The sequence below is a fragment of the Dermacentor albipictus genome, unplaced genomic scaffold, assembly GCF_038994185.2.
Source record: "Dermacentor albipictus isolate Rhodes 1998 colony unplaced genomic scaffold, USDA_Dalb.pri_finalv2 scaffold_19, whole genome shotgun sequence".
Taxonomy (NCBI): Eukaryota; Metazoa; Arthropoda; class Arachnida; order Ixodida; family Ixodidae; genus Dermacentor; species Dermacentor albipictus.
Genome location: NW_027225573.1, coordinates 2,974,726 through 2,998,644, shown reverse-complemented (window position 1 = coordinate 2,998,644; position 23,919 = coordinate 2,974,726). Strand labels below are relative to the sequence as shown.

Sequence of the window (23,919 nt, the reverse complement as noted above, 5' to 3'; positions counted from 1 at the left end):
TTAACAACATGGATAACACACCTGCAGAAGATACAATGCTTGGTTCGGGAGGACATGATGCAGCTGTTTGCCGTATTTGGGAGTTGGATTTCTAAAAAACACTGTAAAAATATGTATTAAAATGTTCAGCAATGCTCGTTTTATCGGTGGCAAGAACGTCATTGTGCATAATTTGGTCGATAGGCTTGTTTTTCTTGGACAAGTGTCTCCGAAATTTCTGCGGAGCGTTTTGAATAAACCTCGGCAGCGTGTGTTCAAAGTAATGACTTGTTGATTGGCTCACAGCTTGACGCAGTGCAAGTCGTGCAGCTGCTATAGCGTTTCGGGAGACACGTGTAGGTTTTAATCGCTTTAATTTTCGTTTCAAATGCAAGACCCTACGCGTGATCCAGGGGTTTCTTTTGTGCGTTTTCTTTATTCTATTGGGAATAAAACGGTTTATGCAGTACGTGCAGATTTCTTGAAACACATGTCATAGTATATGCGCATTATTTCTTTTAAAATCGCTAAGGCATAGATCAAGGTAATCAAGCACGCTTTCGTCCCTGGCACGCGAAAAGTCTATTACACAGACAGGCTTTGTAGGTGGCGAGTTGTTGGGATTTTGGATGCTGCATGAAAAATGCACCATATAGTGATCGGAGAGGCCGTTTTCCACTGAGACACGAAAATTTTCAATCGATCGGCTGATAAACACTAGGTCAAGTACGGAAGCACAAGTACCCTGCACACGCGTGGGTTTTGTCACTACCTGTTGAAGGTTATGTTGTAACATAATATCGAAAATGTAATGCGTGCCAGGGGCAGAACCAGAAACAGGACAATTCCAATCCAATCCAGGCAGGTTGAAGTTACCAGCAAGAATTACTTTATCGTTTATGTACTTAGACATGTGATCAGCCAAGTCGGGGAAAAAACGTTTGTGGTGAATCAGGTGGTCGGTAAACCACAAATAGAAGCAAAGACCGGCCCCAGCAGCATAGTTTTGAAGAGACGCTCTCGTGATGAATAAGATGCGGTAAAACAAAAGCTTGAATACCCTGCTTCACCAACACAGCTACACCACCACCTCTTGATTGCCTGTCGCAACGAAACGCGTTATACCACGGAGGAAAAACGTCGTCGTCATTTATTTCATCTTCCAGCCAAGTTTTGGCGATTACCACAATATGCGGATTATAATACAACATTAGAGCTTCAAGTTGGTCACTTTTATTAGCTATGCTACGGGCATTAAGGTTCAGTAGGCGTAGTTCATTATCGCTAGAAGCCTGACGTCACTCAATGCCTGAACTGGACTGACGTCGGGGCAGTTTGACCCTCGCACATGTGGCGTCGTCCCAAGCGTAAATTTCACTGTCCACTTTGAACTTATCGTTTATCAGCATTATTTTCCTTCCGTCTTTTTTTTTTTCGTTTGGCACTAGCCCAAAGAAGCTTTCTTTTGCGGAGTGTTTTGCTTGAGCAATCGTGTTGAACCGATAAGTCCGTTCCTTTGGGTTTGTAAGCGTTTTTCATAATTTCCTGTTTTTCATTGCAGTTTTGAAAGAATATTATAACTGGTCTTTGCTTTCCAGGTTTTCCAACCCGGTGAATTCTTCCAATTGATTTGCAGCTGATATTAAGCTTTTCAGTAAATGTATCGACAACATTTTGTTTTAGTTCCAACATGGTCTCACCCGCGTCTTCGCACAAACCGATAACCATCACGTTCGAGCGCCTGCTTCTGTCCTCTAAACTAACGACTTGCGCCTGAAGTGTATGGAATGTTCCTGCGATGCCCTTTATCTTTGCTACACGGCTTTCTATGTCGGAAAACCTGGAGGTGGAACCAGACATAAGTTTTTCCATGTTTGCTTGCTGTACCCGAAGAGCTGCAACCTCGTCTGCAAGTTTATTCTGGCCAGCCAGTAACTGCCTTAGTAGATCTTTTGTACTGTGGTCTCCCGTATTCAGACCAGGATTTAACTCAACGTCCCCGCAGAGCATGAGCTTGCACACTCAACACTTCACAAACAATAGAAATGCACTGACGTGGGCACGGCAGAACCAAGAGACAGTTGGAATCGCTCACAATTGTGGAGTAATAATCACTGACCTGCGCGAAGCAGAAGAAACGCCTGTTAGGCCACATGCCTATGCTCGGTCCGCCGTGCTCACTCCGGAGCTCCGAATGTGCGGAACTACTAATCCAAAGCTCCGTATATTGGGCGCAATCAATGAATGCGTGGTGTTTATTGGCGCAAGGGCCAGGTATGGCCAAAGAGCGCCAGATCTGTAGGCGTAAGGCCCACCAGGGGAGATGGAGGGGCTAAAATCGTTTTGACGATTAGTTGGATTGGTTTGACGATTGACGTGGCTGCGGGCTATTCTTGCGCCAGCAAGAAGTGCCAGCAACAATAAGGACGATTAAATGAATTAAAAAAGATTTGCGGGTAACCGTATCAGATTCGCGTATAAGATAGCATTCTCAGAAAAGGAAAGGGGTCACTCCAACCCTTTTCCTCCTGGTTAGCTCTTCTTTTCCTCTACAGCTAGGTCACGTGGCCCCTTTTTAGCGAAGTCCGACAACAATGACACAGAGTCCGCATAAACAGCTTCGCTGTAACACATCTACATCTGTTGTCGATCCAAACCGCGTATTTTAGCTTCAGAGAACAATTAGAAGGCCACTGTAGTTCCAGTCGGGGCGTGATAACTATAGGATATATAGGTAATTTTTTCATAGCGTTAACGATTATGGGGGTTGGAATGCGCAACAGTTTGACGATACACACAGAAGAGACACACACCACAGAGCGCTTGGGGCTTTACGTGCCAAAACTAGGATCTGATTGTGAGGCACGCCGTAGTGGGGAACTCCGGAAATTTGGTCCACCTGTGGTTCTTTATTTTCGCATTTCGCTCCCATTGAAATCGGTGCCGTGGCGTTTGCAATTTATTTGTAATAATGCAGCCTATGCAACACACACCGACATCAACATGTGCTTTCTTTTTGCATACATCTTGTCTTCTCGATAAGAGGTAACTTCGCAAGATATTTTCTCGCATGTGATTGACGCGGGTGAGTAGAAGAAAAAGAAGAACGCAGCAGGCAGCTGTCTCATGCACTGCAGGCCCTCCCCCGTTTTGCACGCGCACGGCTACCATCTGCCAGCGACTAGTTTCTTCGTTCCGCAGTGCTTAATGTTAACAAATACGGCTAGGTTGTAGGACGCACCCAGCGGCAAGCCCTGCTTTACCGCCAAGATATTGCCAGCGCCGAGCTGTACTGCAGTGACGCCTCGTGTCGGTCATAAAGCAACGTTCCCAATCGGACGCCCCGGCTCTGCACCAGGATGCAACGACGACTGGCCGCGGATTTCGCCACGCATCTCAGCAAGACAACACCTCAGCAAGACAATACACTGGCGGCTGTCACGTGTCGGCGTTTCTGTGGTCCGGGGATGGTTGCCCGCACGCCTTCGTCAACGGAACGGCTGACAGGTGAATATTCGTACATGTCCTGTAAGCGGAACGAAGGTCTTTCTCAAAGAGAACGTTGAAAATGTAGCCTTGAGATGCAGTGGTTTGTCGAGTGTTGGCGCTCATCTCAGTGGCACCGTACATCGAGGCCTGCAGAAATCGTCGCGATAGCCATTTTAGGGATATTTTGATTACTTATTCTGACTTAGTGGTAATTGCAACAGAGAATTGCTTGTGTTTGTCTACACTGGGTGTGTAGACTCCTGGAACTTGTTGCTGGACAAGTTGAGGGCAGTTTAACTACAGTTCAGACACAGCAAAAAGACAAACATAAAAGGAGCACACGCCGCACTACATGTGTATCATCTGCGCGTCTTCTTTTTTTTTTTGGTAGCTTCATTGCACTGCCTGTGATGCTTCTAAGCAGCAGCCCAGCAAGCGGCGGCTTTTTGTTTTTTAGTGCGTGTTTGCCATTGGAAGGTCGCCCTTCGGTAATAAAATGTACAGAGTCACGATCGGCTGGTATCGGCTCCTGAGAACCGTTCTGCCGTAATCGCAACTCTGTGAATATGCTCCCTGTAGCCAAGTGCCAGTTATACCATTATATAACGACGGCGACTGGCCTGTAACAAACTGTTTCAGAAAATATAGGCTATTTGATTTCATGTTACTTTTGTGTAACTTAGGCATTTAGTATCAAAAGCGATTACTGAAAAGAGAGAAAAAGAAGTGGCATTTAAATGATTGCGGACTTGACGCTCCAAAACCATGATCTGACTCTGTATTATTTGAGACTACCTGGGGTCTTGCATTTCGCCCCATAGCGGCCACCCCGACCGGTTTCGTATCTGCGTCCTTGAGCCCAGACGCCCAACGATAGCCACTGGGCTACCACTGCGGGTAAAATATTATGCTGGGGAACAGATAGACTTTGAATTAATCTTCACCAACGTTGACGTGAACAGCCTGACATAACGCGAAATCTAAACATTTCAGCGGAATTGACAACCGAGGATACGGCCCGTGTCATACTGGTCGTGGATCGGCTGGTGCACCGACGCCGTCGCTTTTCGCTCCATCTTCAGCAACCAAGACGATGGCCCACAGGAGGCGGAACGAGCTTGCAGCTGGCACAGCGTGTCTTCCCAGGCCAGCCTCGGGTTCTCGAAGCCTCCGCCCACCGCCTGATCATCGCAGGAGCACCGTGCTGTCCTAGCCGCTGTTCCAGTGGTGGTGCTTGGCGCAAGGGTGGCGTGCCTCGCTTTGAGCGCAACCACAGCTTGATCGTGGCTTGCTCAGCGCGTGGCGTCGAGAATCCCGCCGTCGTGGCCTTCGACGCGCTGCGCTTTCCCGCGGCAAGCCCTGCGATACTTCAACACACGGGAAGTTCTGCGAGGCCAAGCACTCCACCGCTATTCTGACTGGGGCGGAGTAATTTTCACAGAAATTCTCGAACTTTTCAAGCATTACAAGGACGTCCTGGCTGTTAATGTGGGTGGGTTATAGGCTTCCATAAAATCGGCTCCGCAAACGCTGACATGGAAGCTTCGCTTCACCCGGGAATTCACCCGATGGAGCTCATTAGGAGAATTCGGTGGATGACGCAGTTGACCGGTGACGCGGATATTTCTGCGTTGTCTTTTTTCCTTACATTAGTGTTGTATCACGCGCGCAGCTTCACAGTTAACAGCAAGAGATTCTATTTTCTTCTGGTATTGTAAAAATAAATCGTCACTTATGCGATATCTGTAGTTTGGCTTGATTATTTGCTTTTTAGGGCGGCATCGTTTTTGCATTGTAATTTATGCATAACTTATAACAGGCATGAGTAGGTGCATGTGGACTTCATATGTACCTAATGCATATTCAACTGAACCAATAAAACATAAGAGGTAACACACGGTAGAGCTGCGCGCTATGTATCCGCCCACTTTCTCCTTTCGGTCTGCTTTATTGTCCACTGCGTACGGGAAGTAAATACGCGCTAACTCGCTCAAATCGCTACACCTGTGAGCTAAATTACTGTTTTACTTGGTGGCAGAAATCACATCCAACTTACTAGCTTATACCTATATCTTCAAAAGACTATATATATGTATATATATATATATATATATATATATATATATATATATATATATATATATATATATATATATATATATATATATATATATATATATATATATATATATATATATATATATACTTCTGCACGTGAACAGTCAATGACAGCATGATGACGTGACAGGAAATCCCAACCAATGATGAGGTCGTGAGAGCACGATGGTAGCACGAAACACTCGATTATGTACAGAACGTCGTTGATGACGACACGGGCCGTGCATACAGCTGAAGGGTGGATTCGCTGCGCGCTGGCAGTGGCGAGCACCAGGCCAGAGCGAGCTGTAGTCACTTTTCGTAGCTTGCGGCAAAGGCCCTCGTGAATGACGGAAACGGCTGCTCCGGTATCGACTAGTGCCACTGCTGGTACTCCCTCTACAAAAACGGTAATTACATTTTGCGGCGAAGATTGAGGTCTTGAGAAAATCAACGTATTTGCAGTTCTTGCCTCATGAACTGCAGCAGTCAGTTTCCCTCTTCAGTGGGAACTCGACGACGCAGGGGTGAAATCGAACGCCGACGAGGGGAAGGGGAACGCCGAGTTTCCAACCGGCGATCAGTGTCGAGACGTCGCGGTGATAATGGAGGCGTGGCGGCGTATTGTGGTGCGTAGCGGGGCCTGTCGAAGGTGGTACACGCAGTTGAGGCGCGGCGGCGACAGAAGCGTGCCACATGGCCAGCAATGCCGCAGGCGAAGCAGATAGGCCGGTTGTCTTGAGTGCGCCACGTCTCGGTGGGACGAAAAAAGTGTGGTGACGGTCGGGCAACTTGAAATGAAGCCGGATTCATGGGCGATGGAAAGGAAACGGTCTGCGCAGGTGGCCGTGCAACCACGGCTGCATAACTGAGCGGCAGCGACGTAGGGTGGTTGGCAAAGTTGGTATGGGCCAGCGGCACACTCATAGGGTTGGGTGGGGGGTTGTAGGAGCTGCAGGAAGCGCTTCAGATATGTGATTTCGGGTGGCTTCCTGCAGCGTTGGAGGCAAAGCTGCCGTAGGTGCGTCACTGTGAGGCAGCAGCGAGAGCTGCCTGGCCACCTCTTCACGGATAAAATCTTTGATATGCTGCGAGAGGGTCGAGTTGGTGAATTCGGTAGAAACCGCGATGCTGGAGACGGAATCGGCGTGCTGGATGTTCTGGCGGGCGATGGAACGTTGGCGGCGCAGCTCGTCAAAGCTCTGGCAGAGGTTAATGAGGACGGATACGCTAGTTGGGCCTTTGGCCAGCAACATCTGGAATGCGCTGTCCTCGATGCCCTTGAGGATGTGTTTGATCTTGTCATCCTTTGACATGCTGGGATTGACCCGCTTGCACAAATCGAGAACATCCTCGATGTAGCTGGGGAATGTTTCTCCAGGCTGCTGTGCGCGCTGGCGTAGACGCTGTTCAGCGCGTAGCGTACGCACAGCTGGGCGATCAAACACTTCTGCAAACAGAGTCTTAAAGGCGGACCAGCTTGTAAAGTCTGATTCGTGGTTGAAGAACCAAAGTTTGGCTACGTCGGCGAGGTAGAACGGCACGTTGGTCAGCTTAGACTGGTCATCCCATCGGTTATGGGCACTTATACGTTCGTACGATGAGAGCCAGTCTTCCACGTCGTGTTCGGCGGTCCCACTGAAAATGGATGGGTCGCGCTGACGAGGGACGCCGGCGCAGATGACAGTGGCAGCCGGTGGGGCGGGCAACGAGGTGGCGGGATCAGGCATAGTGCAAGGCGATCTTGTTGGCAGGGTTCGAGTGCGGAGCTCCAGGACGAGGCGAAGGATCTCAGCAACCTCCACCAAATGCGATGAGGTTTATTCTCGTTCACGACGTTGTGGAACGCTAGGCAAAACAAGGCACTGCAAGGGCTGTCCGAAACACGGGGTCGCACGAGATCACGGCACGGCCCTTCGTCTTCCTCTTCAGACGGCACATACACAGGGGCGCGTCTGCTTCATTACTATATAAATATATATATATATATATATATATATATATATATATATATATATATATATATATATATATATATATATATATATATATATATATATATATATAGAGAGAGAGAGAGAGAGAGAGGGGGGGGGAGAAAGAGAGAGAGAGAGGCTTCTTATTTTTCGACTACAACTGCAACAGTTGGGTTGGTTAGGTTAGGTTAGGTTAACTAGATTCGTCTAATTTTGAACTTTGCAGCCGATGGGGTGGCAAAGCGTCCAATTAGACAGTTTCTAACCTTCTCTCTATTAAGTATTAGTTGTTTCCCGCTTACTGCAGATGCCCGCGAATTACAAAAAAAAAAGGAATATTCCACGTCACATGCCCGCTTGCGTGCCGCGATTGCAGTGCTCTCAAACGTTCCGCGTACGAACGAACGTAGCATTTAGCCGAGTGTGCCGCCCCTTAAAAGGTGACAGGGTAGTGATGCAAGCGTTAGCTGTGCGATTTACGCCAGCGACCGTCAACATGGCCACGCTCGAGGCCCTTTCCGTGCATTCGCGGGCTTCCTTCACACTCGAAAAACACTTTTAGCATCACGTATTAGGCAACAGAAAGCTGTACCGGAAGTTTTTCATGTTGCTCTACGATTTTTTCATTGACACTTTTAATCTAATTACGTTAGAGAAGTTGATTAGTGAATTCGGATTAATTGTACAATTAGGCGGAATGCAAAATGTAATTGAAATGTCTCCAATGCGTCAGCAAGCAACGTTACTTTGGTTCTGTCCTGTTACTTGTATTTGCACATTTTTTAAAGATATTGGTGCATGATAGTTGGCACACCTTGTATACCACATACTACAGAAATCCAGCAGAGGGCTACGTTTGTTAGACATCGGCGTTTTATTGTTCACACAAATCAGCCACTATGTGGTGACAATGTGTACGGCAGCACTTCTAGCGTTATTAGTGTAATAGAAAATTTCCAACCCTTAAACAAATAACAACGACGGCAGGAACAAGCACCACTGCCAACATAACGATGCGCATGTCGAAGCCGGGTCGTTGAGTGGGCATCGCACAGCATGTGCAGAAGCAAGCAAATCTTGAAGCCAACGTAGCGAGGTTGACTCAATGAAGTGTTACAAATCTCACCAGAACAGTCGAGACGTTCTCGTTCTCAAAGTCACAGTGAAGTACGATGACATGCTGCAATACGAACACTCCGCCAAGTTGGGCCATTGACAGAGTGCGTGGACTAGCGGATTATTGTGTCCCCGGGTATTGAAGGTGTGTTGACCTTGACTTTTGTGTTGCTCCAAGGCGATAGTGCAACTGAATTTCGTGGGACTCCTTCACCATCGCCTCCGGCTGAGCTGATGGTGGCAAATGGCTTACTGTCGAAGGCACACGCGATGCCAGCCACATGGAAGTTGTACGTGTTGACATGGCGAGAGACTGGTCCACGCTACAAGCAGCACTGGCGCCAGCAGATGACCTGCTGCATTCACTACGACCTGGTTGAACCAGACCTGTGTCATGTCCACAGGATTTAGGACACCCGCCTGTGGTGTAGCGGCAGCAGCAGCAGCAGCAGCACGTCCTGGACGGGTAGGGCGAGTGTCGCCTGCCCCACGATGCCTTCCTCTGAAACGTTTCCAGACAATCGCATTCTTTGGGTACTTGACGCACTTTACAAGGGCGGGTGGGCGGGCTTGTTTTTATGGTTGTGCGTCCTTCTTTCTATGTCATCATCGTCCCTCATCACACCTTTGCGCCTCCATTCCCCCTCCCCTGTGCAGGGTAGCAGGCTATAGCGTGTTAGTTCAGGGCGACATCTCTGCCTTCTTTCAAACAAATTATCTCACTCCAGTTCATGGTCAGATGGGCAGCATCACTTCGGTCGCTGAGTGTGTCGCAATTGTGTATAGACGTGCCGCTCTTCAACAAACGTCTTACACACCGACATAACTCTCTGTGGAGGCGGGATTAGGTAGGTACCACTATGCAAATAAACTCTTTTCCGTCGACTTGGAGTACTGGGTGTGCGCCACTTGGTCTTTGCTGGTCTACAATGAACCTCTTTGACCCCAACTTGGGCCCCTGGGTGTTCGACGCCAACTTGGGTAACTAGTTATGGGCCGCTGAGACTGTGCCGCCCTATAATGACGAAAAATATCCCTCAAGTTTCTCCAATGCTGAGCAGAATCGAGCCCACGTCAGAAGAGTTCCTCAAGGGCAGCAACCCGATGCATTTGCAGTTTGCGCCACAAACGAACTGGGTGTGCACCGCTTTTTAATGAACGCCGCTCACGCCAACGCTTTAGCGAGCCGCGCCCTGAATGCACTGGCCATGTGCCGCTCTTCAATGAACGTTTCGCCAACTTGGGTCACTGAGTAAATGCCACGGAGTGTGCGGCAAGCGAGGGAACAATTATCGGCGTTTGCAGGCGCCGGCACACCACGCTTCTCGCCTCGGAGGCCAGGCGCCGGCTTCGCGACAGCCGCGGTAAATGGCGCCGCATGTCCAGAAAGAAACACGAGACCGGAGCCCGGTTCTCGCACGACCCGTTTCTCAGCGTACGCACGCACCGGCGCGCCATGCATTTCCGAGGCCACACGCATGCTTTGCGGCGGCGATGCTAGATGGCGCCGAGTGTTCATACGGAAGCGCGAAAGAGGGGCCCCGCTGTAGTGAACGCCTTTTCACATAAGTCGTTACGACGGTGCCAATACCTTGAATCGGTAGGCTATTCAGTGCTAACGCATTACCGTCGACAGTAATCGAGAGGTGTGTTTTGTCTCAGTTTTATTTAGTTATTCATTAATGCGAAAGCATTTCATGGTTCATGAGGCGGACAATCTGGCGTTGGCGTGACCATGCCATGATCCAAAAAAAGCTACGGATCCTCGACCTTTGGTGTTGATTAAGGCGAAGTTAATTAAGACTTTTATTTAGGTATAGTAAATTAAGGCACATGAACCCATGACCATCGGTGGGAGTAGAGCCCACGACACGTCGAAGTTGATTTAAACACAGGTATTTAAGGTAGTCAATTAAGGTACTCGAACTCACGACCTTTGGTAGGAGTCCAATCGACGACCTTTCATGTTATTTCAGGCGAAGTTAATTAAGGCACAGTCAAACGCACAACCTTACGTTGTGCGCAAATTGTGGTGAACACTGTTGGTCAAGTCTCGGTGCTTCTGCTGATGTGGCCGCAATCAAGGAATAAGTGCCCTTTGCACTTTTTTAATCATTTTGTACCCGATTCGGCATTTCAGGCATTGCAGCAAGGGGGGAAAAGTGCAATTCCACAAAGGGAAACTACATATTATCCCCTTTCTAGAGCATGGCAAATGTCATCATTAAAAAATTAACCCACGATTGCGATACTCTCTCATGCAAAATTTGAGCGCAGGTGTACACGTTTTCAATTGGCGATATAATGACTGGCGCTTCGCAAGCGTTACGCATCCGGCGAGTCATGCTTAGGAAGCGTGATTTTTTTCAGCGTGAAAGCACACCACACTTCCAACAAGCGTGCGAAAAAATCGCCGACACTCACGCTTGCTAAGCGTGAACAATTTTAGAGTGTCGAAAAAATCACCGCCCCTTCCAGCCCGTGAAGATGGTCGAACCGCGAAGCTGTGTTACTTACACCTAGTGTTGCACCATGCAAGTCAAACTTCGCAAGCAGTCTATTTTGCAAATCTTTTGTTTCACCATTACTTCACCTCATTTTCGCTTTTGCTTGCTTCGCGTGGGGCACAGGCTTGCTTTGAGAGGGCTTTATTTATTTATTTGATTATTTATTTATTTATTTATATATTTATTTATTTATTTATTTATTTATTTATTTATTTATTTATTTATTTATTTATTTATCGTGCGTTAGGCACGCCCTACGACGATGAGCCCGTTCACGAGCCAACTCTCGCTTACGCCCACGGTAGGCAGCGTCTTCCGCAGGACTATGCACTACACGTAGTCTTGCTATAGTTGTAGCTGGGATGGTACTTTTTATTTATTTTATTTACTTACAGCATAGTCCAGACCCTAATTGGGCCCTAGCAGGAGGGGCAACATAAAAAGAACGAAAATAATAACTGCAAAAAGCACAGGAAATTACATTGCAGCAATGAGAATATATAAACAATGACATATATCAAGAACAGAAAACAATAACTCTGCAACTGTCAATAAATAATTTTGTCCAGGGCATCAATACTGGTCAGGAGATCAGTCGGGAGTGAATTCCGTTGAGTTATTGTGCGCGGAAGGAAAGAGTATTTAAAAACATTGGCTCTAGCGTTGTACGGTGTTAGGGATTCCGCGTGATTATTTCTTGTTAGGCGTGTTGTGGTGGACTTAATAAATGGAGTAGGACTCATGGAGAGTTTGTTATTTTTGGTTAAGAAAGTAACTTCAATCTTTGAATTTTTCTTCGTATACACAGTGTCTGTACGTTATGTTGTGCCATGAGAGTGGTGGGGGAGTCAGTAGAGCGGTATTTGTTAAAAATAAATCGAACAGATTTACGCTGGATCATTTCCAACGCCTCAATGTTATGTTTTGTGTAAGGATCCCAGACGGTGCATGCATATTCGAGTTTAGGTCTGATGAATGAAGTGTAGGCTAAGAGCTTTGCGCTAGTAGGGGCAGCTTTTAATTTGTGCCTGAGCAGGCAAAGTTTCTTAAAAGCTGACGTGCATATGCTTGAGATATTTTTATTCAAACTAAGATTATTGGTTATAGTAACGCCTAGGTAAGTGTATTCATTAACTTCTTCAAGCGGGTGAGATGGAAGGTTATATGAAAATGATAGGCTACTCTTTTTGTTGGAAACTTTCATGAAGAATGTTTTATCATTGTCAAGTTTCATGTCCCATCGATTGCACCAAGAATGAATGTTCTGAAGGTTAGAATTAAGGATGACTTGATTTTCAGAAGACCTAATATCATTAAACAATACACAATCGTCGGCCAAAAGCCTAATCTGCACTGGTTCACTAATCATATCAACAATGTCATTTATATAGATTAAGAAGAGTAATGGTCCCAGCACACTTCCCTGCGGTACACCAGAAGTGACTGGGAGGTGGCTGGAACAATGAGGATCAATATTGACGAACTGTGTTCGGTTAGAAAGGTAAGCAGACACCCAGTTATTAATGAAAGAAGGAAGCCCAGTAGATTCAAGCTTACATAGTAGTTTCTCATGTGGAACCAGGTCAAATGCTTTCCTAAAATCTAGAAAAATAACGACAGTCTGCCCGGACCCGTTTAGCGTATCAGCAAAGCAATGAACTACAGATGTTAGTTGGTTGACTGTTGAAAGTCTCTTTCTAAATCCGTGTTGAAATGGAGATAGAATGTCTCTGTCACTTAGAAAGGGAGTTATATAGGTGGCTACAATGTGCTCAAGAAGTTTAGAAGAAGAAGCTGTAAGGGATATTGGATGAAAATTTGTAACAGATGATGCGATACCTTTCTTAAGTATTGGCACAATCCGCGCAACTCTCCAATCTGAAGGAACGCTGCTAGTTGATAGGCTTGCACGAAAAATTATGACAAGAAATTTGGATATCATTTCAATATAACGCTGCAAGAACATATTTGGAATCCCATCAGGACCAGAAGACACTTTCGTTTTCAAATTTAACAACATGGATAACACACCTGCAGAAGATACAATGCTTGGTTCGGGAGGACATGATGCAGCTGTTTGCCGTATTTGGGAGTTGGATTTCGAAAAAACACTGTAAAAATATGTATTAAAATGTTCAGCAATGCTCGTTTTATCGGTGGCAAGAACGTCATTGTGCATAATTTGGTCGATAGGCTTGTTTTTCTTGGACAAGTGTCTCCAAAATTTCTGCGGAGCGTTTTGAATAAACCTCGGCAGCGTGTGTTCAAAGTAATGACGTGTTGATTGGCTCACAGCTTGACGCAGTGCAAGTCGTGCAGCTGCTATAGCGTTTCGGGAGACACGTGTAGGTTTTAATCGCTTTAATTTTCGTTTTAAATGCAAAACCCTACGCGTGATCCAGGGGTTTCTTTTGTGCGTTTTCTTTATTCTATTGGGAATAAAACGGTTTATGCAGTACGTGCAGATTTTTGAAACATATGTCATAGTATATGCGCATTATTTCTTTTAAAATCGCTAAGGCATAGATCAAGGTAATCAAGCACGCTTTCGTCCCTGGCACGCGAAAAGTCTATTACACAGACAGGCTTTGTAGGTGGCGAGTTGTTGGGATTTTGGATGCTGCATGAAAAATGCACCATATAGTGATCGGAGAGTTCGTTTTCCACTGAGACACGAAAATTTTCAATCGATCGGCTGATAAACACTAGGTCAAGTACGGAAGCACAAGTACCCTGCACACGCGTGGGTTTTGTCACTACCTGTTGAAGGTTATGTTGTAACATAATATCGAAAATGTAATGCGTGCCAGGGGCAGAACCAGAAACAGGACAATTCCAATCCAATCCAGGCAGGTTGAAGTTACCAGCAAGAATTATTTTATCGTTTATGTACTTAGACATGTGATCAGCCAAGTCGGGGAAAAAACGTTTGTGGTGAATCAGGTGGTCGGTAAACCACAAATAGAAGCAAAGACCGGCCCCAGCAGCATAGTTTTGAAGAGACGCTCTCGTGATGATTAAGATGCGGTAAAACAAAAGCTTGAATACCCTGCTTCACCAACACAGCTACACCACCACCTCTTGATTGCCTGTCGCAACGAAACGCGTTATACCACGGAGGAAAAACGTCGTCGTCATTTATTTCATCTTCCAGCCAAGTTTTGGCGATTACCACAATATGCGGATTATAATACAACATTAGAGCTTCAAGTTGGTCACTTTTGTTAGATATGCTACGGGCATTAATGTTCAGTAGGCGTAGTTCATTATCGCTAGAAGCCTGACGTCACTCAATGCCTGAACTGGACTGACGTCGGGGCAGTTTGGCCCTCGCACATGTGGCGTCGTCCCAAGCGTAAATTTCACCAATTTCACTGTCCACTTTGAACTTATCGTTTATCAGCATTTTTTTCCTTCCGTCTTTTTTTTTTTCGTTTGGCACTAGCCCAAAGAAGCTTTCTTTTGCGGAGTGTTTCGCTTGAGCAATCGTGTTGAACCGATAAGTCCGTTCCTTTGGGTTTGTAAGCGTTTTTCATAATTTCCTGTTTTTCATTGCAGTTTTGGAAGAATATTATAACTGGTCTTTGCTTTCCAGATTTTCCAACCCGGTGAATTCTTCCAATTGATTTGCAGCTGATATTAAGCTTTTCAGTAAATGTATCGACAACATTTTGTTTTAGTTCCAACATGGTCTCACCCGCGTCTTCGCACAAACCGATAACCATCACGTTCGAGCGCCTGCTTCTGTCCTCTAAACTAACGACTTTCGCCTGAAGTGTATGGAATGTTCCTGCGATGCCCTTTATCCTTGCTACACGGCTTTCTATGTCGGAAAACCTGGAGGTGGAACCAGACATAAGTTTTTCCATGTTTGCTTGCTGTACCCGAAGAGCTGCAACCTCGTCTGCAAGTTTATTCTGGCCAGCCAGTAACTGCCTTAGTAGATCTTTTGTACTGGGGTCTCCCGTATTCGGACCAGGATTTAACTCAACGTCCCCGCAGAGCATGAGCTTTCACACTCTAAACACTTCACAAACAATAGAAATGCACTGACGTGGGCACGGCAGAACCAAGAGACAGTTGGAATCGCTCACAATTGTGGAGTAATAATCACTGACCTGCGCGAAGCAGAAGAAACGCCTGTTAGGCCACATGCCTATGCTCGGTCCGCCGTGCTCACTCCGGAGCTCCGAATGTGCGGAACTACTAATCCAAAGCTCCGTATATTGGGCGCAATCAATGAATGCGTGGTGTTTATTGGCGCAAGGGCCAGGTATGGCCAAAGAGCGCCAGATCTGTAGGCGTAAGGCCCACCAGGGGAGATGGAGGTGCTAAAATCGTTTTGACGATTAGTTGGATTGGTTTGACGATTGACGTGGCTGCGGGCACTTCTTGCGCCAGCAAGAAGTGCCAGCAAGAATAAGGACGATTAAATGAATTAAAAAAGATTTGCGGGTAACCGTATCAGATTCGCGTATAAGATAGCATTCTCAGAAAAGGAAAGGGGTCACTCCAACCCTTTTCCTCCTGGTTAGCTCTTCTTTTCCTCTACAGCTAGGTCACGTGGCCCCTTTTTAGCGAAGTCCGACAACAATGACACAGAGTCCGCATAAACAGCTTCGCTGTAACACATCTACATCTGTTGTCGATCCAAACCGCGTATTTTAGCTTCAGAGAACAATTAGAAGGCCACTTTAGTTCCAGTCGGGGCGCGATAACTATAGGATCTATAGGTAATTTTTTCATAGCGTTAACGATTATGGGGCTTTACGTGCCAAAACCAGGATCTGATTATGAGGCACGCCGTAGTGGGGAACTCCGGAAATTTGGTCCACCTGTGGTTCTTTATTTTCGCATTTCGCTCCCATTGAAATCGGTGCCGTGGCGTTTGCAATTTATTTGTAATAATGCAGCCTATGCAACACACACCGACATCAACATGTGCTTTCTTTTTGCATACATCTTGTCTTCTCGATAAGAGGTAACTTCGCAAGATATTTTCTCGCATGTGATTGACGCGGGTGAGTAGAAGAAAAAGAAGAACGCAGCAGGCAGCTGTCTCATGCACTGCAAGTCCTCCCCCGTTTTGCACGCGCACGGCTACCATCTGCCAGCGACTAGTTTCTTCGTTCCGCAGTGCTTAATGTTAACAAATACGGCTAGGTTGTAGGACGCACCCAGCGGCCCCCCTAGTACTTCGAGCCTCAACGATAATTGCATCCCCCTGATCGCCAGCGCCGAGCTGTACTGCAGTGACGCCTCGTGTCGGTCATAAAGCAACGTTCCCAATCGGACGCCCCGGCTCTGCACCAGGATGCAACGACGACTGGCCGCGGATTTCGCCACGCATCTCAGCAAGACAACACCTCAGCAAGACAATACACTGGCGGCTGTCACGTGTCGGCGTTTCTGTGGTCCGGGGATGGTTGCCCGCACGCCTTCGTCAACGGAACGGCTGACAGGTGAATATTCGTACATGTCCTGTAAGCGGAACGAAGGTCTTTCTCAAAGAGAACGTTGAAAATGTAGCCTTGAGATGCAGTGGTTTGTCGAGTGTTGGCGCTCATCTCAGTGGCACCGTACATCGAGGCCTGCAGAAATCGTCGCGATAGCCATTTTAGGGATATTTTGATTACTTATTCTGACTTAGTGGTAATTGCAACAGAGAATTGCTTGTGTTTGTCTACACTGGGTGTGTAGACTCCTGGAACTTGTTGCTGGACAAGTTGAGGGCAGTTTAACTACAGTTCAGACACAGCAAAAAGACAAACATAAAAGGAGCACACGCCGCACTACATGTGTATCATCTGCGCGTCTTCTTTTTTTTTTTGGTAGCTTCATTGCACTGCCTGTGATGCTTCTAAGCAGCAGCCCAGCAAGCGGCGGCTTTTTGTTTTTTAGTGCGTGTTTGCCATTGGAAGGTCGCCCTTCGGTAATAAAATGTACAGAGTCACGATCGGCTGGTATCGGCTCCTGAGAACCGTTCTGCTGTAATCGCAACTCTGTGAATATGCTCCCTGTAGCCAAGTGCCAGTTATACCATTATATAACGACGGCGACTGGCCTGTAACAAACTGTTTCAGAAAATATAGGCTATTTGATTTCATGTTACTTTTGTGTAACTTAGGCATTTAGTATCAAAAGCGATTACTGAAAAGAGAGAAAAAGAAGTGGCATTTAAATGATTGCGGACTTGACGCTCCAAAACCATGATCTGACTCTGTATTATTTGAGACTACCTGGGGTCTTGCATTTCGCCCCATAGCGGCCACCCCGACCGGTTTCGTATCTGCGTCCTTGAGCCCAGACGCCCAACGATAGCCACTGGGCTACCACTGCGGGTAAAATATTATGCTGGGGAACAGATAGACTTTGAATTAATCTTCACCAACGTTGACGTGAACAGCCTGACATAACGCGAAATCTAAACATTTCAGCGGAATTGACAACCGAGGATACGGCCCGTGTCATACTGGTCGTGGATCGGCTGGTGCACCGACGCCGTCGCTTTTCGCTCCATCTTCAGCAACCAAGACGATGGCCCACAGGAGGCGGAACGAGCTTGCAGCTGGCACAGCGTGTCTTCCCAGGCCAGCCTCGGGTTCTCGAAGCCTCCGCCCACCGCCTGATCATCGCAGGAGCACCGTGCTGTCCTAGCCGCTGTTCCAGTGGTGGTGCTTGGCGCAAGGGTGGCGTGCCTCGCTTTGAGCGCAACCACAGCTTGATCGTGGCTTGCTCAGCGCGTGGCGTCGAGAATCCCGCCGTCGTGGCCTTCGACGCGCTGCGCTTTCCCGCGGCAAGCCCTGCGATACTTCAACACACGGGAAGTTCTGCGAGGCCAAGCACTCCACCGCTATTCTGACTGGGGCGGAGTAATTTTCACAGAAATTCTCGAACTTTTCAAGCATTACATGGACGTCCTGGCTGTTAATGTGGGTGGGTTATAGGCTTCCATAAATAGGGCTCCGCAAACGCTGACATGGAAGCTTCGCTTCACCCGGGAATTCACCCGATGGAGCTCATTAGGAGAATTCGGCGGATGACGCAGTTGACCGGTGACGCGGATATTTCTGTGTTGTCTTTTTTCCATACATTAGTGTTGTATCACGCGCGCAGCTTCACAGTTAACAGCAAGAGATTCTATTTTCTTCTGGTATTGTAAAAATAAATCGTCACTTATGCGATATCTGTAGTTTGGCTTGAATATTTCCTTTTTAGGGCGGCATCGTTTTTGCATTGTAATTTATGCATAGCTTATAACAGGCATGAGTAGGTGCATGTGGACTTCATATGTACCTAATGCATATTCAACTGAACCAATAAAACATAAGAGGTAACACACGGTAGAGCTGCGCGCTATGTATCCGCCCACTTTCTCCTTTCGGTCTGCTTTATTGTCCACTGCGTATACAGGAAGTAAATACGCGCTAACTCGCTCAAATCGCTACACCTGTGAGCTAAATTACTGTTTTACTTGGTGGCAGAAATCACATCCAACTTACTAGCTTATACCTATATCTTCAAAAGATTATATATATATATATATATATATATATATATATAGGGAGAGAGAGAGAGAGAGAGAGAGAGAGGGGGGGAGAAAGAGAGAGAGAGAGGCTTCTTATTTTTCGACTACAACTGCAACAGTTGGGTTGGTTAGGTTAGGTTAGGTTAACTAGATTCGTCTAATTTTGAACTTTGCAGCCGATGGGGTGGCAAAGCGTCCAATTAGACAGTTTCTAACCTTCTCTCTATTAAGTATTAGTTGTTTCCCGCTTACTGCAGATGCCCGCGAATTACAAAAAAAAAAGGAATATTCCACGTCACATGCCCGCTTGCGTGCCGCGATTGCAGTGCTCTCAAACGTTCCGCGTACGAACGAACGTAGCATTTAGCCGAGTGTGCCGCCCCTTAAAAGGTGACAGGGTAGTGATGCAAGCGTTAGCTGTGCGATTTACGCCAGCGACCGTCAACATGGCCACGCTCGAGGCCCTTTCCGTGCATTCGCGGGCTTCCTTCACACTCGAAAAACACTTTTAGCATCACGTATTAGGCAACAGAAAGCTGTACCGGAAGTTTTTCATGTTGCTCTACGATTTTTTCATTGACACTTTTAATCTAATTACGTTAGAGAAGTTGATTAGTGAATTCGGATTAATTGTACAATTAGGCGGAATGCAAAATGTAATTGAAATGTCTCCAATGCGTCAGCAAGCAACGTTACTTTGGTTCTGTCCTGTTACTTGTATTTGCACATTTTTTAAAGATATTGGTGCATGATAGTTGGCACACCTTGTATACCACATACTACAGAAATCCAGCAGAGGGCTACGTTTGTTAGACATCGGCGTTTTATTGTTCACACAAATCAGCCACTATGTGGTGACAATGTGTACGGCAGCACTTCTAGCGTTATTAGTGTAATAGAAAATTTCCAACCCTTAAACAAATAACAACGACGGCAGGAACAAGCACCACTGCCAACATAACGATGCGCATGTCGAAGCCGGGTCGTTGAGTGGGCATCGCACAGCATGTGCAGAAGCAAGCAAATCTTGAAGCCAACGTAGCGAGGTTGACTCAATGAAGTGTTACAAATCTCACCAGAACAGTCGAGACGTTCTCGTTCTCAAAGTCACAGTGAAGTACGATGACATGCTGCAATACGAACACTCCGCCAAGTTGGGCCATTGACAGAGTGCGTGGACTAGCGGATTATTGTGTCCCCGGGTATTGAAGGTGTGTTGACCTTGACTTTTGTGTTGCTCCAAGGCGATAGTGCAACTGAATTTCGTGGGACTCCTTCACCATCGCCTCCGGCTGAGCTGATGGTGGCAAATGGCTTACTGTCGAAGGCACACGCGATGCCAGCCACATGGAAGTTGTACGTGTTGACATGGCGAGAGACTGGTCCACGCTACAAGCAGCACTGGCGCCAGCAGATGACCTGCTGCATTCACTACGACCTGGTTGAACCAGACCTGTGTCATGTCCACAGGATTTAGGACACCCGCCTGTGGTGTAGCGGCAGCAGCAGCAGCAGCAGCACGTCCTGGACGGGTAGGGCGAGTGTCGCCTGCCCCACGATGCCTTCCTCTGAAACGTTTCCAGACAATCGCATTCTTTGGGTACTTGACGCACTTTACAAGGGCGGGTGGGCGGGCTTGTTTTTATGGTTGTGCGTCCTTCTTTCTATGTCATCATCGTCCCTCATCACACCTTTGCGCCTCCATTCCCCCTCCCCTGTGCAGGGTAGCAGGCTATAGCGTGTTAGTTCAGGGCGACATCTCTGCCTTCTTTCAAACAAATTATCTCACTCCAGTTCATGGTCAGATGGGCAGCATCACTTCGGTCGCTGAGTGTGTCGCAATTGTGTATAGACGTGCCGCTCTTCAACAAACGTCTTACACACCGACATAACTCTCTGTGGAGGCGGGATTAGGTAGGTACCACTATTCAAATAAACTCTTTTCCGTCGACTTGGAGTACTGGGTGTGCGCCACTTGGTCTTTGCTGGTCTCCAATGAACCTCTTTGACCCCAACTTGGGCCCCTGGGTGTTCGACGCCAACTTGGGTAACTAGTTATGGGCCGCTGAGACTGTGCCGCCCTATAATGACGAAAAATATCCCTCAAGTTTCTCCAATGCTGAGCAGAATCGAGCCCACGTCAGAAGAGTTCCTCAAGGGCAGCAACCCGATGCATTTGCAGTTTGCGCCACAAACGAACTGGGTGTGCACCGCTTTTTAATGAACGCCGCTCACGCCAACGCTTTAGCGAGCCGCGCCCTGAATGCACTGGCCATGTGCCGCTCTTCAATGAACGTTTCGCCAACTTGGGTCACTGAGTAAATGCCACGGAGTGTGCGGCAAGCGAGGGAACAATTATCGGCGTTTGCAGGCGCCGGCACACCACGCTTCTCGCCTCGGAGGCCAGGCGCCGGCTTCGCGACAGCCGCGGTAAATGGCGCCGCATGTCCAGAAAGAAACACGAGACCGGAGCCCGGTTCTCGCACGACCCGTTTCTCAGCGTACGCACGCACCGGCGCGCCATGCATTTCCGAGGCCACACGCATGCTTTGCGGCGGCGATGCTAGATGGCGCCGAGTGTTCATACGGAAGCGCGAAAGAGGGGCCCCGCTGTAGTGAACGCCTTTTCACATAAGTCGTTACGACGGTGCCAATACCTTGAATCGGTAGGCTATTCAGTGCTAACGCATTACCGTCGACAGTAATCGAGAGGTGTGTTTTGTCGCAGTTTTATTTAGTTATTCATTAATGCGAAAGCATTTCATGGTTCATGAGGCCTACAATCTGGCGTTGGCGTGACCATGCCATGATCCAAAAAAAGCTACGGATCCTCGACCTTTGGTGTTGATTAAGGCGAAGTTAATTAAGACTTTTATTTAGGTATAGTAAATTAAGGCACATGAACCCATGACCATCGGTGGGAGTAGAGCCCACGACACGTCGAAGTTGATTTAAACACAGGTATTTAAGGTAGTCAATTAAGGTACTCGAACTCACGATTTTTGGTAGGAGTCCAATCGACGACCTTTCATGTTATTTCAGGCGAAGTTAATTAAGGCACAGTCAAACGCACAACCTTACGTTGTGCGCAAATTGTGGTGAACACTGTTGGTCAAGTCTCGGTGCTTCTGCTGATGTGGCCGCAATCAAGGAATAAGTGCCCTTTGCACTTTTTTAATCATTTTGTACCCGATTCGGCATTTCAGGCATTGCAGCAAGGGGGGAAAAGTGCAATTCCACAAAGGGAAACTACATATTATCCCCTTTCTAGAGCATGGCAAATGTCATCATTAAAAAATTAACCCACGATTGCGATACTCTCTAATGCAAAATTTGAGCGCAGGTGTACACGTTTTCAATTGGCGATATAATGACTGGCGCGGGCAATCTCTCTCGGGTGGCGCGCTGCAAACGGAGCTAAGTGTAGCGCGACTGCATCGCTAATCGGGAGATCGCGAGAGGAAACCCGTGGATGACGCGTGGGCACGACTCAGAGCAGCCGCCGCAGGCAACCTCCACTCACGAAGTGCTTTGTTTCCATACAGACGATGCGCGCTACTCTGGCGCAATCTCGTAGCCATCGTCACCGCAAAGACCCCTCGAGCGCGGCACTACGCGTTTCCTCTCGCCCTTTCATCATACCCTCCTCCTCCGCTTTCCTCCTTGTTCTCTCATCGCTCTTGCCACTTCTTTAATCCCCCGCAGCGCTCCGCGTTTGCTTTCATCTTTCGCTGGGCTCGTTCGCTCAGTTACGAGGTAGGACGCAGACGTTCACCGCATGAATTCGCGCCTAAGAGCTGCGCTCCAAAATGTTAACAATATTGTGCAATAGAAGCTTCTAATGCCTTATTGACTGTACAAAAGCAATAGCGAAAGGCGGTACCACAGAGTGGAACCTAGCATATATTCAAGTAATGGTCTCGTCTTTGAGAGACATAAATGGGCGGCTTAAAATGCAACTCTATATCGATGCCAGTTTTAAGGTAATGTACATTATGCAAAAAAAATATTAATCTAAGATTTCGATGGCAGTCTTCTAGTTTGTCCAAATATAGTGTTTTTTTACTCTCCATCATACTTAGCGTCCTCTCATAATTACCAAAGGCGCACCACACTGCCCTGTTCTGCCCTATTAAACTGTGCCTGCGAGCTGAGACCCCAGTGTGGATCCTAGCAATAACTCCTATAATCGAATACAGTACGCAGGGAGGTGACACATAACTGTTCTTTAGGTTTCCTTGGTAATCGGCTAAAGGTACCTCCTAGAAAAAAAAAACGTTTCAATTGCTTTTTTTTTTCTAAGATTGTTTGCAAGCCTCTTCCAAATTAAATCAGCCGTAAAAATACATCCAGGTATTTATATTGTACCGCGTTATCAATCGCAGCACCGTTTATAGTGTAATTGTTATTGCGCCAGCACTTCCCGGTAAAAGTGACGTGCACACTCTTTCTTTAATTGACATTTCCCCATTCATCGAACCATGAGGCAATAAAATCCAAATGGTGCTGTAGTGCTCGTTTATTAGATTCACTCTTTGTAACTCTGTATGCTGAGCAATCATCAGCAAACGTTCCAAACGTGTATGTAATACCAGAAGCAACGTCATTGGTGTACAGAATAAATGAAAGTGGACCCAGAACGGATCTTTGGGGTATACCAGTGGTCCCGGCAACGTTAACAGGAACAGCCCTTGAGAACCACAGACATTTTCTCAGAGTAAGGACATTTTGATATCTAATCGATTATTTTTGTGATGCAAGTCACATTTTCGTATTTTCAATATCAAGATATCATGGGCGTCAACGTAGAACGTTTTCCTAAATCTAGAAATACGCAGTCAGTAATTTGATTCTTATCGATTGCTAAGGCCATGTGTAAGATTCAAGCAATTGCATCGTACAAAAGAAGGCCTCCCGAAATCCATGCTGGCTAGACTGAAGGAGGTTGTTAAGTTCAACATGAGACTTTATGCAGTTATGAATGACTAGTTTCGTAATCTTACACGTAAAGCTGGTTAAGGACATGGCTCTGTAGTTCTCAACCTTGTTTCTCTGCCCAGTTTTATGCGCCGGCAATATGTGTGCCAGTTTCGAATCGCCAGGCAGAGAGCAATAATTTATCGACTTTCCGAATAAGCAAAAACAAAAAACATAGATATAAAACCTCAGCAGTTTAACAGAATTGCTGCCAGGATATCAGTTGTACCACTAGTTTTTGTCGGTTTCA

General features: G+C 46.9%; 2 long non-coding RNA genes across 2 annotated transcripts; both read left to right on the top strand.

Moving 5' to 3' along the window:
- Positions 1–2,995: 2,995 nt before the first annotated feature.
- On the top strand, positions 2,996–5,210 carry LOC139052129 (uncharacterized). The gene is made up of 2 exons (XR_011509721.1): positions 2,996–3,486; positions 4,462–5,210. It is a non-coding gene; the product is annotated as an uncharacterized lncRNA (long non-coding RNA).
- Positions 5,211–16,216: 11,006 nt separating this feature from the next.
- LOC139052170 (uncharacterized) lies at positions 16,217–18,348 on the top strand. The gene is made up of 2 exons (XR_011509762.1): positions 16,217–16,626; positions 17,602–18,348. It is a non-coding gene; the product is annotated as an uncharacterized lncRNA (long non-coding RNA).
- The last annotated feature ends 5,571 nt before the right edge of the window (positions 18,349–23,919 follow it).